A 13061-nucleotide genomic window follows, 5' to 3' on the forward strand; every position below is an offset into this window, starting at 1 on the left:
ATAGCAGGTCGGGCCTGGCCTCTAACAACGGCCGGGACCCGTGGCTAATAGCATGCGGCACTGATCGCGGTACCGCACGCTATTAACACCAACTTTGAATGCCGCGTCTAAAGTGAAAGTAAACCAATGCCGGTTAGCTCAGGGAGCTGTTCGGGATCGCTGCGGTGAAATCGCGGCATCCAGAACAGCTGTAGGACAGCAGGAGGGTCCCCTTACCTGCCTCCTGTTGTCCGATCGCCGAATGACTGCTCAGTGCCTGAGATCCAGGCATGAGCTGTCAAGCGGCAGAATCATTGATCAATGGTTTCCTATGAGAAACCATTGATCAATGTAAAAGATCAGTGTGTGCAGTGTTATAGCCCCCTATGGGAGCTATAACATTGAAAAAAAAAAAGTGAAAAAAAAAAAAAAAAGTGAATAAAGATCATTTAACCCCTTCCCTAATAATAAAAGTTTGAATCAACCACCTTTTCCCATAAAAAAAAAAAAAGCGTAACTAAAAATAAACATATGTGGTATCACCGTGTGTGGAAATGTCCAAATTATAAAAATATATTGTTAATTAAACGGTTAATTAGCACGGTCAATGGCGTACACGCAAAAAAAATCCAAAGTCCAAAATAGTGTATTTTTGGTCACTTTTTATATCGTGAAAAAAATTATAAAAAGCAATCATGAAGTTTGATGAATACAAAAATGGTACCGCTAAAAACGTCAGATCACGGTGCTAAAAATGAGCCCTCATACCGCCCCGTACGTAAAAAAAAAAAAAAAAAGTTAGAGGGGTCAGAAGATGACAATTTTAAAAGTATACATTTTCCTGCATGTAGTTATGATTTTTCCAGAAGTACGACAAAATCAAACCTATATAAGTAGGGTATCATTTTAATCGTATGGACCTACAGAATAAAGAGATGCCATTTTTACCGAAAAATTTATTGCGTAGAAACGGAAGCCCCCAAAATAACAAATTGGTGTTTTTTCTTCAATTTTGTCGCATAATTATTTTATATAGTTTGGTCGTAGATTTTTGGGTAAAATGACAGATGTCATTATAAAGTAGTATTGGTGGCGCAAAATATAAGCCATAATATGGATTTTTTAGGTGCAAATTGAAAGAGTTATGATTTTTTAAAGTAAGGAGGAAAAAATGAAAGTGCAAAAACAAAAATCCCTGGTCCTTAAGGGGTTAAGGACCAGAGCATTTTTTGCACATCTGACCACTGTCACTTTAAGCATCAATAACTCTGGAATGCTTTTACTTATGAATTTGATTCCAAGATTGTTTTTTCGGGACATATTCTATTTTATCATAGTGGTAAATTTTCACCGATACTTGCATCATTTATTGGTGAAAATTTTTTAAATATTGCATTTTTCTGACTTTGAAGCTCTCTGCTTGTAAGGAAAATAGACATACCAAATAAATTATGTATTGATTCACATAAAAAATATGTCTACTTTATGATTGCATCATAAAGTTGACATGTTTTAACTTCTGGAGGACATTAGAGGGCTTCAAAGTTCAGCAGCAATTTTCCAATTTTTCACAAAATTTTCAAAATCGTAATTTTTCAGGGACCAGTTTTAAAGTAGATTTCATATTAGAAATACCCCATAAATAACCCCATTATAAAAACTGCACCCCTAAAAGTATACAAAAAGGACATTCAGAATGTTTGTTAACCCTTTGTGTTTCACAGCAATAGCAGCAAAGTGAAGGAGAAAATTAAAAATATCAATTTTTTACACTAACATTCTTGTAGACCCAGTTTTTGAATTTTTTACAAGGGGTAAAAGGAGAAAAGCCCCCTAAAATTTGTAACCCTATTTCTTCCAAGTATGGAAATACCCCATGTGTGAACGTCAAGTGCTCTGCTGGCGCACTACAGTGCTCAGAAGAGAAGGAGCCACATTTGGCTTTTTGAAAGCAAATTTTGCTGAAATGGTTTTTTGGGGGGCATGTCGCATTTAGGAAACCCCTATGGTCCATAACAGCAAAAAAAAAGCCCCACATGGCACACAATTTTGGAAATTACACCCCTCAAGGCACGTAACACAGGTGTTTGATTACTTTTTGTTAAAGTCGGATGTGTAAATTAATTAAAAGAAATTTCATGCAGTTTTCCCCCCCAAATTTACCATTTTAGAGTGCCGTACCAGACGTTTTTCATTTTTAATTGGGGTGGGGGGGGGGGTAACCGTGTAGGGGCATATGTATATGTTGTGGCTTTTTACTTTTTATCTTGTGTTGTGTAGTGTAGTGTTTTTAGGGTACATTCACATGGGCAGGGTTCACAGCGAGTTTCCCACTGGGAGTTTGAGCTGCAGTGGAAAACTTTCTGTATCTAAAACTTGCAGGGAGAAACTCGCTATAAACCTGCCCGTGTGAATGAACCCTGTACATTCACATTGGGGGGGGGGGGGGGACCTCCAGGTGTTGCAAAACTACAACTCCCAACATACCCTTTGGTTGTCCGTGCATGCTGGCGGTTGTAGTTATGCAACAACTGTAGGCACACTGGTTGCGAAACACTTAAGTAACAAACTCTGTGTTTCGCAACCAGTGTGCCTTCAGCTGTTGCAAACACTACAACCCCCAGCATGCATGGATAGCAGAAGGGCATGCCTGGACTTGTAGTTATGCAACAGCTGGAGCTGGCATACTACTCCAACTTCCAGCATGCCCTTTGGCTGTCCGTGCATTCTGGGGATTGTAGTTATGCAACATCTGGAGGCAGACTGGTTGCAAAACACTGAGTTTGTTACTTAACTCAGTGTTTCCCAACCCGTGTGCCTCCAGCTGTTGCAAAATGACAACTCCCAGCATGCAAGGTCTCCAGGCAGCAGAAAACAGTGAAGATACACTTACTGTACCATCACATTGCACTGGAAGCAGGATGTTTCACCCCTTAAGGACAATGGACGTACTCCTACGCCCCCATTTCCGAGTCCTTAAGGACCGAGGACGTAGGAGTACGTCCTGTCCATTCCCGGCCCCCCGCCGCTAGCCGGAGGGGAGCCGGTGCCCGATGCCTGCTGAAATCGTTCAGCAGGCATCGCGGCATATTGCCCAGGGGGGTCATTATGCCCCCCCATGTCGGCGATGGCCGCAGATCACTGGACAATTCAGTCCAGCGATCTGCGGCGATTCCGGGTCAATCGGGTCTCCAGTGACATGGAATTACTGGCTGATCGGGGCCGTCAGAGACAGCCCCGAACAGCCAGAGCCTGCAGGGGTGAGGTGGCACTGGTGCCACCTCACGATCACCCTGATTCGTCGGCCGGATTCCCGGCCGACCAATCAGGGCGCCTGCTGCGGGTGTCACTCCCGCACCCGCTCCGCCCCTCTTCCGGAGGACGTGAGCGGGTGTGGGAAGATGACCCCGGGTGCTGGGGACCCCGATCCCCGGCGTTAATGTTGGGATCGGGGCCCCAGGAGCGACGACGGCGGCGGCGGGACTGACCTGCAGCGTCGATCAAGCAGCAGCAGGAGGTGAGTGACAGCCTCCTGCTGTTGCTTAGCAACAGCTCCCAGCATGCAAAAAGGGCATGCTGGGAGCTGTAGTTATGCAACAGGAGGAGGCAGACCACCACAACTCCCAGCATTCCCTTATGGGCATGCTGGGACTTATGGTTTTGCAACATCTCCTGGACTAACATGATCAGGAGATGTGCCTGATGTCCCCTAGACTTGCATAGGACTTCTGTTACATCACCTGATCATGTAAGTCTTGGGCTACAAAGATTGCCCAGGAGTTTTAAACATCTTTTGCCGCCGATGCAATGTGGTGATAGGGTATGCATAACTGCCTGGCAGGCAGGGGGAGAGGAGAATTATTGCAGGGGAAGGGGAGTGGAATGGGTTCTGGGCAGGGACAGGGGAGTGGAATGGGTTCTGGGCAGGGACAGGAGAGTTAGTGAAGGGGAAAAAAGTGGTACTGTGTAGAGAGGGCTCAACAGCAGGAGTAGAGGCAGAATGAGCAGGTCATCACAGCTGGGGCTTCAGGAGATTGGACAAGCTGGGTGACAGGCAGTACACAGTGCAGAGCTCACAGTACTTCTTCAGCGTTATGTTGAGGAACTACTTCCCCAGCTTTATAGTCTCCTTAAAAAAGTGTAAATAAAACAAAAAAAAGTTTAAAATATAATAAAGCCTCTCACCTAATATAAATTAAAATCACTTGCCTTTTTCCATTTAAAAAATGCTTGTAAAACAACAACAAAAAAGGTATTGGTAATTGGTTTAAGTGAGTACTTCGAAAAATGATATTACAACATCCCTAATTATGTTTCACATTTTATATTGATTTACACAATTATGATTGCTTTTAAATAGACAGTTTTCCAGTAACATATACATTTTGGGAGTTTGTGTGTAAAATTGTCCTTTTACTCCCTTTATTTTCCCACATAAGAGAATACATGGTCAGTAGCTTTATAATTGAGACTGTTCCATGAGGCATATGGTACTGCGATCATCAGAAAATTGCCTAGGTGTGTGAATCATGCACAGAACATGAGAATGGTATTACAGATCGAATGTCTCTTCTCAGAAGATACAAATAATTCACTAGGCTAATTTTAAACATGAAACTGAAGCTCTTCTAGTAACAGTGTTCAGACTCAACGCTGGCTTCACTGGTATATCATTAGTCAAAAAAGGTGAAATATTGGCATGTAAAATGAGACAGCAATATTATACCGTGTATAAACATATTTAGTATGCGGTATATGTTGGTGGAACTGACTTGGTTTACACATGGCAAAATCTGCACCGGTTACATGCAGATTTTACCCTATAAAATCATTTAGATCATGTTATTGGCCAATAAAAAAAAAAATTGTTCCTAATGTGTCCATTTTATATCAGGCCATTGTAGCAATCCAGAAAAAAAATAACAATCTTGTAGAAGAAAAAGAGTCTTTGCACGTTGTAGCGCTACCTTACCTGCACAGGTGTTTGAGTCGTCAGCAAGGTGTCACAATATACTGTTTCCCAGCTTGCAGAGTGTCTATATAGAACGGTGCATCCAAAACCAGCAGAAAAGAAAAAACGGAGCACTAACCGTATGAGTGCAACAGGTGAGTTTATTCTTTATCCAGATGGACACATGAGAAGGGGAGAGCGGACAGACAGGGAGACTCCGGGCTAAGCCCGGAGTCTCCCTGTCTGTCCGCTCTCCCCTTCTCATGTGTCCATCTGGATAAAGAATAAACTCACCTGTTGCACTCATACGGTTAGGCTAGGTTCAGACTACAGAATTTCCGACTGTCTGCCTGCAAAATTTCCCGCGACTATTTTCCACCTCCAAAGGAGTTTTTCAGTTTCATGTGTAATTTTGTCATTTCCGCGAGTAATCCGCCGCTATTCCGCACGGAAATGACGCCACCAAATCCGCCTTAAATTTCCGCTTCAATTACAAGCAGAAAACAGTAGGAGTGCTAAGAGCCAAGTTCAGCCCCTTTGGATCACATGACCCAAACCAGGTCAGTCAATTTTTTCAATGTGGGCTAGTCCAAGAACCAGTGGGCTGATCATATTTAAATTTCTGACTCAAATCCGTATGGATTTTCCGCATGTAATCCGCTTTCAATCTGCCTACATTCCGCGTTTGAACAAAAATCCGCCGGGAAATGAGAGTCCCATTGAAGTCAATGGGATTCTGCTGCGGAAATCCGTCTGAAGAAAGAGCACCTCCTTTCTTCATGCGGAAATTTTCTAGCGGAAATTAGACACGCAAATTCCGAGTGAAAAAGTATGAACAGGTGCACAGTAATCCCATTGACTCACATGTACTTTTTAGCAAGCGGAATTTCGGACGGAAATTTTAAAACTGAATTTCTGTCGGAAATTCCGTAGTCTGAACCTAGCCTTAGTGCTCCGTTTTTTCTTTTCTGCTGGTTTCAGAAAAAAATAACTCTTATTCTGTTGTGCAGAGTATGCAAAATACTAGCAAGTATTAATTGGGGCGGATTCATGGCCAAAACTAGTTGCCTGGGGTGACCACGCCCTGGCAGTCGTGATTGACAAGTAAGGAGCTTACTGCAGTCAAAAAAAGCATCTGCTTCAGGGCATAGCTTCAAATGCAGTGATCACTACAGGACGAATGCTGTCCAGATGTACAAAATACCTATTCTGGCCAAAAGGGTGAAATGCTACCATGCCATTGAGAAATCATTTTTACACACTGTATGTTAGCAGTTACCGTGGGTTAAATGTTGCAGTAATCTTCAGTTTGTAATATTCATTCGTTCAGATGCCCTGACATACAGTTTGCAGCCAGCTTGTAGGCTCAGATTCTCATGTGATGTGTCCTCCCAGTACTGTAATCTGGATGTGATGTCTGTGCATTCAGATGTCTGCAGTTCTGCTTTTTCTCTGCATTTGTATATATGAATGTGATTCTCCAAAGCAACCTGCCTTTGTGTACTTTTCACCCTACTGTCTGAGCTGCCCTCCATGTATGCTCTCCACACTATTGTCTGCTATGTATGTCCCCATACTGTCTGTATAAGAACAGAGAGCCTTCTTTCTGAGGGATTACACAGACTCCACAGCAGCAAAATGTTAGATTAAAATTTTTTTTTATAATAATAAAGACTAAAAAACAGCACAAAGGCCTCCAGGTGCCTTTAAATGAATGGAATAAATAAGCCAGAATTACAGGATGAATTTATCAGGCTCAGTGGTCGCAGAGAACATACTGTATGTATGATATAGTTTTATATTGCCACCTAGTGTACTACAAGAAAAATGATATTTTGTACAGACAAAAGATTTTTGGTGGCCACATCCATGCACACTTCACATCTGCATATCTCAGAGGAGAAAGACTTCTGACCGGACCTAAAACTGTAGTATGCATTGTGTGTAGGTGGAATAGTTATACTTCCCATTTTAAAAAGAAAAATATTCTACATTTCTAAAAGTATTTCACTTATATCAGTGATACCACTGCTTCTTCATATTGCTGGGGTCTAACCAGGGCTGGTGCAAGGATTTTTGCCACCCTAGATGAAAGCTAATTTTGCGGCCCTCTTGACCCTGCCCATTGTCCCCCACCCTTTGACATGCCCCACCTTACTACGGGGGGTGGCACACTGTAACAAACCTCCACCTCATGTAATCTCCTTACTACTGGGGTGACACACTGTAACAAACCCCCTCCTCATGTTATCTCCTTACTACTGGGGTGACACACTGTAACAAACCCCCTCCTCACATGATCTCCTTACTACTGGGGTGACACACTGTAACAAACCCCCTCCTCATGTTATCTCCTTACTACTGGGGTGACACACTGTAACAAACCCCCTCCTCACATGATCTTCTTACTACTGGGGTGACACACTGTAACAAACCTCCTCCCCATGTAATCTCCTTACTACTGGGGTGACACACTGTAAAAAACCTTCTCCTCATGTAATCTCCTTACTACCGGGGTGACACACTGTAACAAATCTCCTCCTCATGTAATCACCTTACTACTGGGGTGACACACTGTAACAAACCTCCTTCTCATGTAATCTCCTTACTACTGGGGTCACACACTGTAACAAACCTCCTCATGTAATCACCTTACCACTGGGGTGACACACTGTAACAAACCTCCTCCTCATGTAATCTCCTTACTACTGGGGTCACACACTGTAAAAAACCGCCTCCTCATGTAATCTCCTTACTACTGGGGTCACACACTGTAACAAACCTCCTCCCCATGTGATCTCCTTACTGCTGGGGTGACACACTGTAACAAACCTCCTCCTTATGTAATCTCCTTACTACTGGGGTCACACACTGTAAAAAAACGCCTCCTCATGTAATCTCCTTACTACTGGGGTGACACACTGTAACAAACCTCCTCCCCATGTATTCTCCTTACTACTGGGGTGACACACTTTAACAAACCTCCTCCTCATGTAATCTTCTTACTACTGGGGTGACACACTAACAAACCTCCTCCTCATGTAATCTCCTTACTACTGTGAAGACACACTGTAACAAATCTCCTCCTCATGTAATCACCTTACTACTGGGGTGACACACTGTAACAAACCTCCTACTCATGTAATCTCCTTACTACTGGGGTGACACACTGTAACAAACCTCCTCCCCATGTAATCTCCTTACTACTGGGGTGACACACTAACAAACCTCCTCCTCATGTGATCTCCTTACTACTGGGGTGACACACTGTAACAAACCTCCTCCTGATTTAATCTTCTTACTACTGGGGTGACACACTGTAACAAACCTCCTCCTCATGTAATCTTCTTACTACTGGGGTGACACACTGTAACAAACCCCCTCCTCATGTAATATCCTTACTACTGGGGTCACACACTGTAACAAACCCCCACCTCATGTAATCACCTTACTACTGGGGTGACACACTGTAAAAAAAAAACCTCCTCATGTAATCTTCTTACTACTGGGGCGACACACTGTAACAAACCCCCTCCTCATGTAATCTTCTTACTACTGGGGTGATACACTGTAACAAACCTCCTCCTCATGTAATCTCCTTACTACTGGGGTGACACACTGTAACAAACCCCTTCCTCATGTTATCTCCTTACTACTGGGGTGACACACTGTAACAAACCCCCTCCTCACATGATCTCCTTACTACTGGGGTGACACACTGTAACAAATCTCCTCCCCATGTAATCTCCTTACTACTGGGGTGACACACTGTAAAAAACCTTCTCCTCATGTAATCTCCTTACTACCGGGGTGACACACTGTAACAAATCTCCTCCTCATGTAATCACCTTACTACTGGGGTGACACACTGTAACAAACCTCCTCCTCATGTAATCTCCTTACTACTGGGGTCACACACTGTAACAAACCTCCTCATGTAATCACCTTACCACTGGGGTGACACACTGTAACAAACCTCCTCCTCATGTAATCTCCTTACTACTGGGGTCACACACTGTAAAAAACCGCCTCCTCATGTAATCTCCTTACTACTGGGGTCACACACTGTAACAAACCTCCTCCCCATGTGATCTCCTTACTGCTGGGGTGACACACTGTAACAAACCTCCTCCCCATGTAATCTCCTTACTACTGGGGTCACACACTGTAAAAAAACGCCTCCTCATGTAATCTCCTTACTACTGGGGTGACACACTGTAACAAACCTCCTCCCCATGTAATCTCCTTACTACTGGGGTGACACACTTTAACAAACCTACTCCTCATGTAATCTTCTTACTACTGGGGTGACACACTAACAAACCTCCTCCTCATGTAATCTCCTTACTACTGGGGTCACACACTGTAACAAACCCCCACCTCATGTAATCACCTTACTACTGGGGTGACACACTGTAAAAAAGAAACCTCCTCATGTAATCTTCTAACTACTGGGGCGACACACTGTAACAAACCCCCTCCTCATGTAATCTTCTTACTACTGGGGTGATACACTGTAACAAACCTCCTCCTCATGTAATCTCCTTACTACTGGGGTGACACACTGTAACAAACCCCTTCCTCATGTAATCTCCTTACTACTGGGGTGACACACTGTAACAAACCCCTTCCTCATGTAATCTCCTTACTACTGGGGTGACACACTGTAACAAACCCCTTCCTCATGTAATCTCCTTACTACTGGGGTGACACACTGTAAGAAACCCTCTCTTCATGTAATCTCCTTACTACTGGGGTGACACACTGTAACAAACCCCTTCCTCATGTAATCTTCTTACTACTGGGGTGACACACTGTAACAAACCTCCTCCTCATGTAATCTTCTTACTACTGGGGTGATACACTGTAACAAACCTCCTCCTCATGTAATCTCCTTACTACTGGGGTGACACACTGTAACAAACCCCTTCCTCATGTAATCTTACTACTGGGGTGACACACTGTAACAAACCCCCTCCTCATGTAATCTTCTTACTACTGGGGTGACACACTGTAACAAACCTCCTCCTCATGTAATCTCCTTACTACTGGGGTGCAATGGTAGAAGAAACTTCAAAAAGGATACGGCATCAGCAGCAATTCGTGTTCTAGGACTTCATAGTACACGTAGATTAGTGAAACTGTACATTTATTAAGCCAACAAACAGACGCGTTTCGAGACTAGCACTCTCTCTTTCTCAATGTTAAAAATGTCATATGCAGGTTAAAAAATAAACAGGGTATTTATAGCAGAAAAGACCGCTAAAGCAAGTGATTGACAGGTCCAGAGCATGTTCCTCCTCTAGCTGAGAAACGCGTACTGATGACGTGTGGTGTAAATCTTGACTGACAGATCGTGGACATGAGCAATATCCCGATCTGTGGGGGACGGCAGCGCTGCGGAAAAGTTGTTTTGTGCGCATGCATCAGCTGAAGGTATGTGGTTGATTCATTATTGGCGTGTTCCGATCTGAGGGGGACTACAGCGCTGCGGAAACATGGTATTATGCGCAAGCGCATAATACCATGTTTCCGCAGCGCTGTAGGGAAATATCAACTCAAGCGAAAATACTGTCAAGGATGCTTTTAAACACACTATAAACCCTATGACAGGGAGGTGATGTTATCAACCTACAAATCTTGATTAACTAATTTTTAAACTTTAAAACATTTATTTTTATACACATGGATACCACAAGTGAAGGTGTCAGTCATGATTTACACCACACGTCATAAGTACGCGTTTCTCAGCTAGAGGAGGAACATGCTCTGGACCTGTCAACCACTTGCTTTAGCGGTCTTTTCTGCTATAAATACCCCATGTATTTTTTAACCTGCATATGCCATTTTTAACATTGAGAAAGGGACAGTGTTAGTCTCGAAACGCGTCTGTTTGTTGGCTTAATAAATGTACAGTTTCACTAATCTACGTGTACTGTAAAGTCCTGGAACACGGATTGCGCCGCTGATGCCCGGATCCTTTTTGAAGTTTCTTCTACCATTGCATCCTATGATCGGCGTGGGTCTTCTCATCGCCGATACCCGGGTGGCTGCACTGTGCTAACATGCTATAAGAGGTGGTTGTGTCTAATACACAACCCCAAAAGGTGAGCATAACCGCCTCTCATTTTTGTTATTTAGCAATTAGTGCGATTTACTGTATCAGACGTACTATCCCATAAGAAGCTCTGCTGTCTTTTGCATAGATACTTACTACTGGGGTGACACACTGTAACAAACACCAGTTTAGCAGACAGTATCACATTTAGCGTGTAAGCACTTTTTACGTGTATGTCCTGGTGCATGCATTAAACAGATTTAAAGACCCCAATATAAACGACAAAAAGCGCATTAATTTGGCCTTTGGGATGTATGTAGTAGTGTCTGTTGGATAGAATGGAGCGGTTCTCTGCGCTATTTAACTGAACTGGATGGAGCAAAAGGATGCATACCGCACAGTATATGTCATTTTACTATGGGACCCTATGTATGACAGATGCCATCAATGAACCAAGACCCTGTGGCTGGTTCATCAGTTGTCCTTCCTTAGATCACATTAAAACAGATGAAATCACTAGATACCAGTAACACCCCACAAAGCCTGCTTTTTGGAAGATGCTCTGGTCCAGTCTTCTTACCATCACAATTTGGTCCTTGTCAAAGTTGCTATACTCTTTACACTTTCCCATTTACTATTGCCAGCATTGTGGCAGAGTCTGTCAGCTCGAGTCTAGGAATTCTCTACTCCACAGGTAGGCGCTCTTTAGTTCTGCTATGCCTAACAACAGCGCAAATAAGGATGTCTGAAATGTATTATTTTTAGTATTTCAGTCGCACAAAGCCTTCTTCAGGAATGATAGCAGTCACAGAGAAATGGCTCATCTCATTATGTAATTGAACAGCTGTGCTCTGAGGGCACTACACCTGGCCTTGTAATGGGGGCACTGTCTATGACTCTCTACTGAGGAAACTACACCCAGCCTTGTAATGGGGGGGGGGGGGGGGTACTGTCTATGGCTCTGTCCTGAGTACACTACACCTGGCCTTGTAATGGGGGGGGGGGGGGGGTACTGTCTATGGCTCTGTCCTGAGTACACTACACCTGGCCTTGTAATGGGGGGGGGGGGGGGTAGTGTCTATGGCTGTTTACTGAGGGCACTACATCTGGTCTTGTAATAGGGGTACTGTCTATGACTCTCTACTGAGGGCACTACACCTGGCCTTGTAATGGGGGTGCTGGCTATGGCTCTGTGCTGAGGGCACTACACCTGGCCTTGTAATGGGGGTGCTGGCTATGGCTCTGTGCTGAGGGCACTACACCTGGCCTTGTAATGGGGGTGCTGGCTATGGCTCTGTTCTGTGGGCACTACACCTGGCCTTGTAATGGGGGTGCTGGCTATGGCTCTGTGCTGAGGACACTACATCTGGCCTTGTAATGGGGGTGCTGGCTATGGCTCTGTGCTGAGGGCACTACACCTGGCCTTGTAATGGGGGTGCTGGCTATGGCTCTGTGCTGAGGGCACTACACCTAGCCTTGTAATGGGGGTGCTGGCTATGGCTCTGTGCTGAGGGCACTACACCTGGCCTTGTAATGGGGGTGCTGGCTATGGCTCTGTGCTGAGGGCACTACACCTGGCCTTGTAATTGGGGTGCTGGCTCTGTGCTGAGGGCACTACACCTGACCTTGTAATGGGGGTGATGGCTCTGTGCTGAGGGCACTACACCTGGCCTTGTAATGGGGGTGCTGGCTCTGTGCTGAGGGCACTACACCTGGCCTTGTTATGGGGGTGCTGGCTATGGCTCTGTGCTGAGGGCACTACACCTGTCCTTGTAATGGGGGTGCTGGCTATGGCTCTGTGCTGAGGGCACTACACCTGTCCTTGTAATGGGGGTGCTGGCTATGGCTCTGTGCTGAGGGCACATAAAACAAGGTAATCTGAAAGACTTACTACAGAGCACACCGCAGGCTCCACAAACCTATCATTTCGTTTTTAAATGGTAGGAGGTTTTCATTTGATTACTAGTATAAGGATTGTAAAGTAAACAAGGGTAAGACAAATATCCCCCGATTAGAAATATATATGCCGCTCAAACGAAGAGAAACCATAGCTGAAGTGTGCTATGCTTTCCG

The 13061-nt window shown here is 44.3% G+C and overlaps 1 long non-coding RNA gene across 2 annotated transcripts in view; it reads right to left on the reverse strand.

Moving 5' to 3' along the window:
• The window catches only part of LOC130362209 (uncharacterized), a 78332-nt gene extending 65318 nt beyond the window's left edge, over positions 1 to 13014 (reverse strand). Inside the window, exons 1-2 of one of the 2 annotated variants that reach the window (XR_008891319.1) lie at positions 12880 to 13014; positions 11513 to 11708 (exon numbers count right to left, since the gene is read on the reverse strand). This is a non-coding gene — a long non-coding RNA (uncharacterized LOC130362209). Of the gene's footprint in view, positions 1 to 11512; positions 11734 to 12879 lie in introns of both variants that reach the window. The other variant, XR_008891318.1, reaches the window with a different exon arrangement.
• Positions 13015 to 13061: the final 47 nt, after the last annotated feature.

The sequence above is a fragment of the Hyla sarda genome, chromosome 3 (genome assembly GCF_029499605.1).
Source record: "Hyla sarda isolate aHylSar1 chromosome 3, aHylSar1.hap1, whole genome shotgun sequence".
Lineage (NCBI taxonomy): Eukaryota > Metazoa > Chordata > Amphibia > Anura > Hylidae > Hyla > Hyla sarda.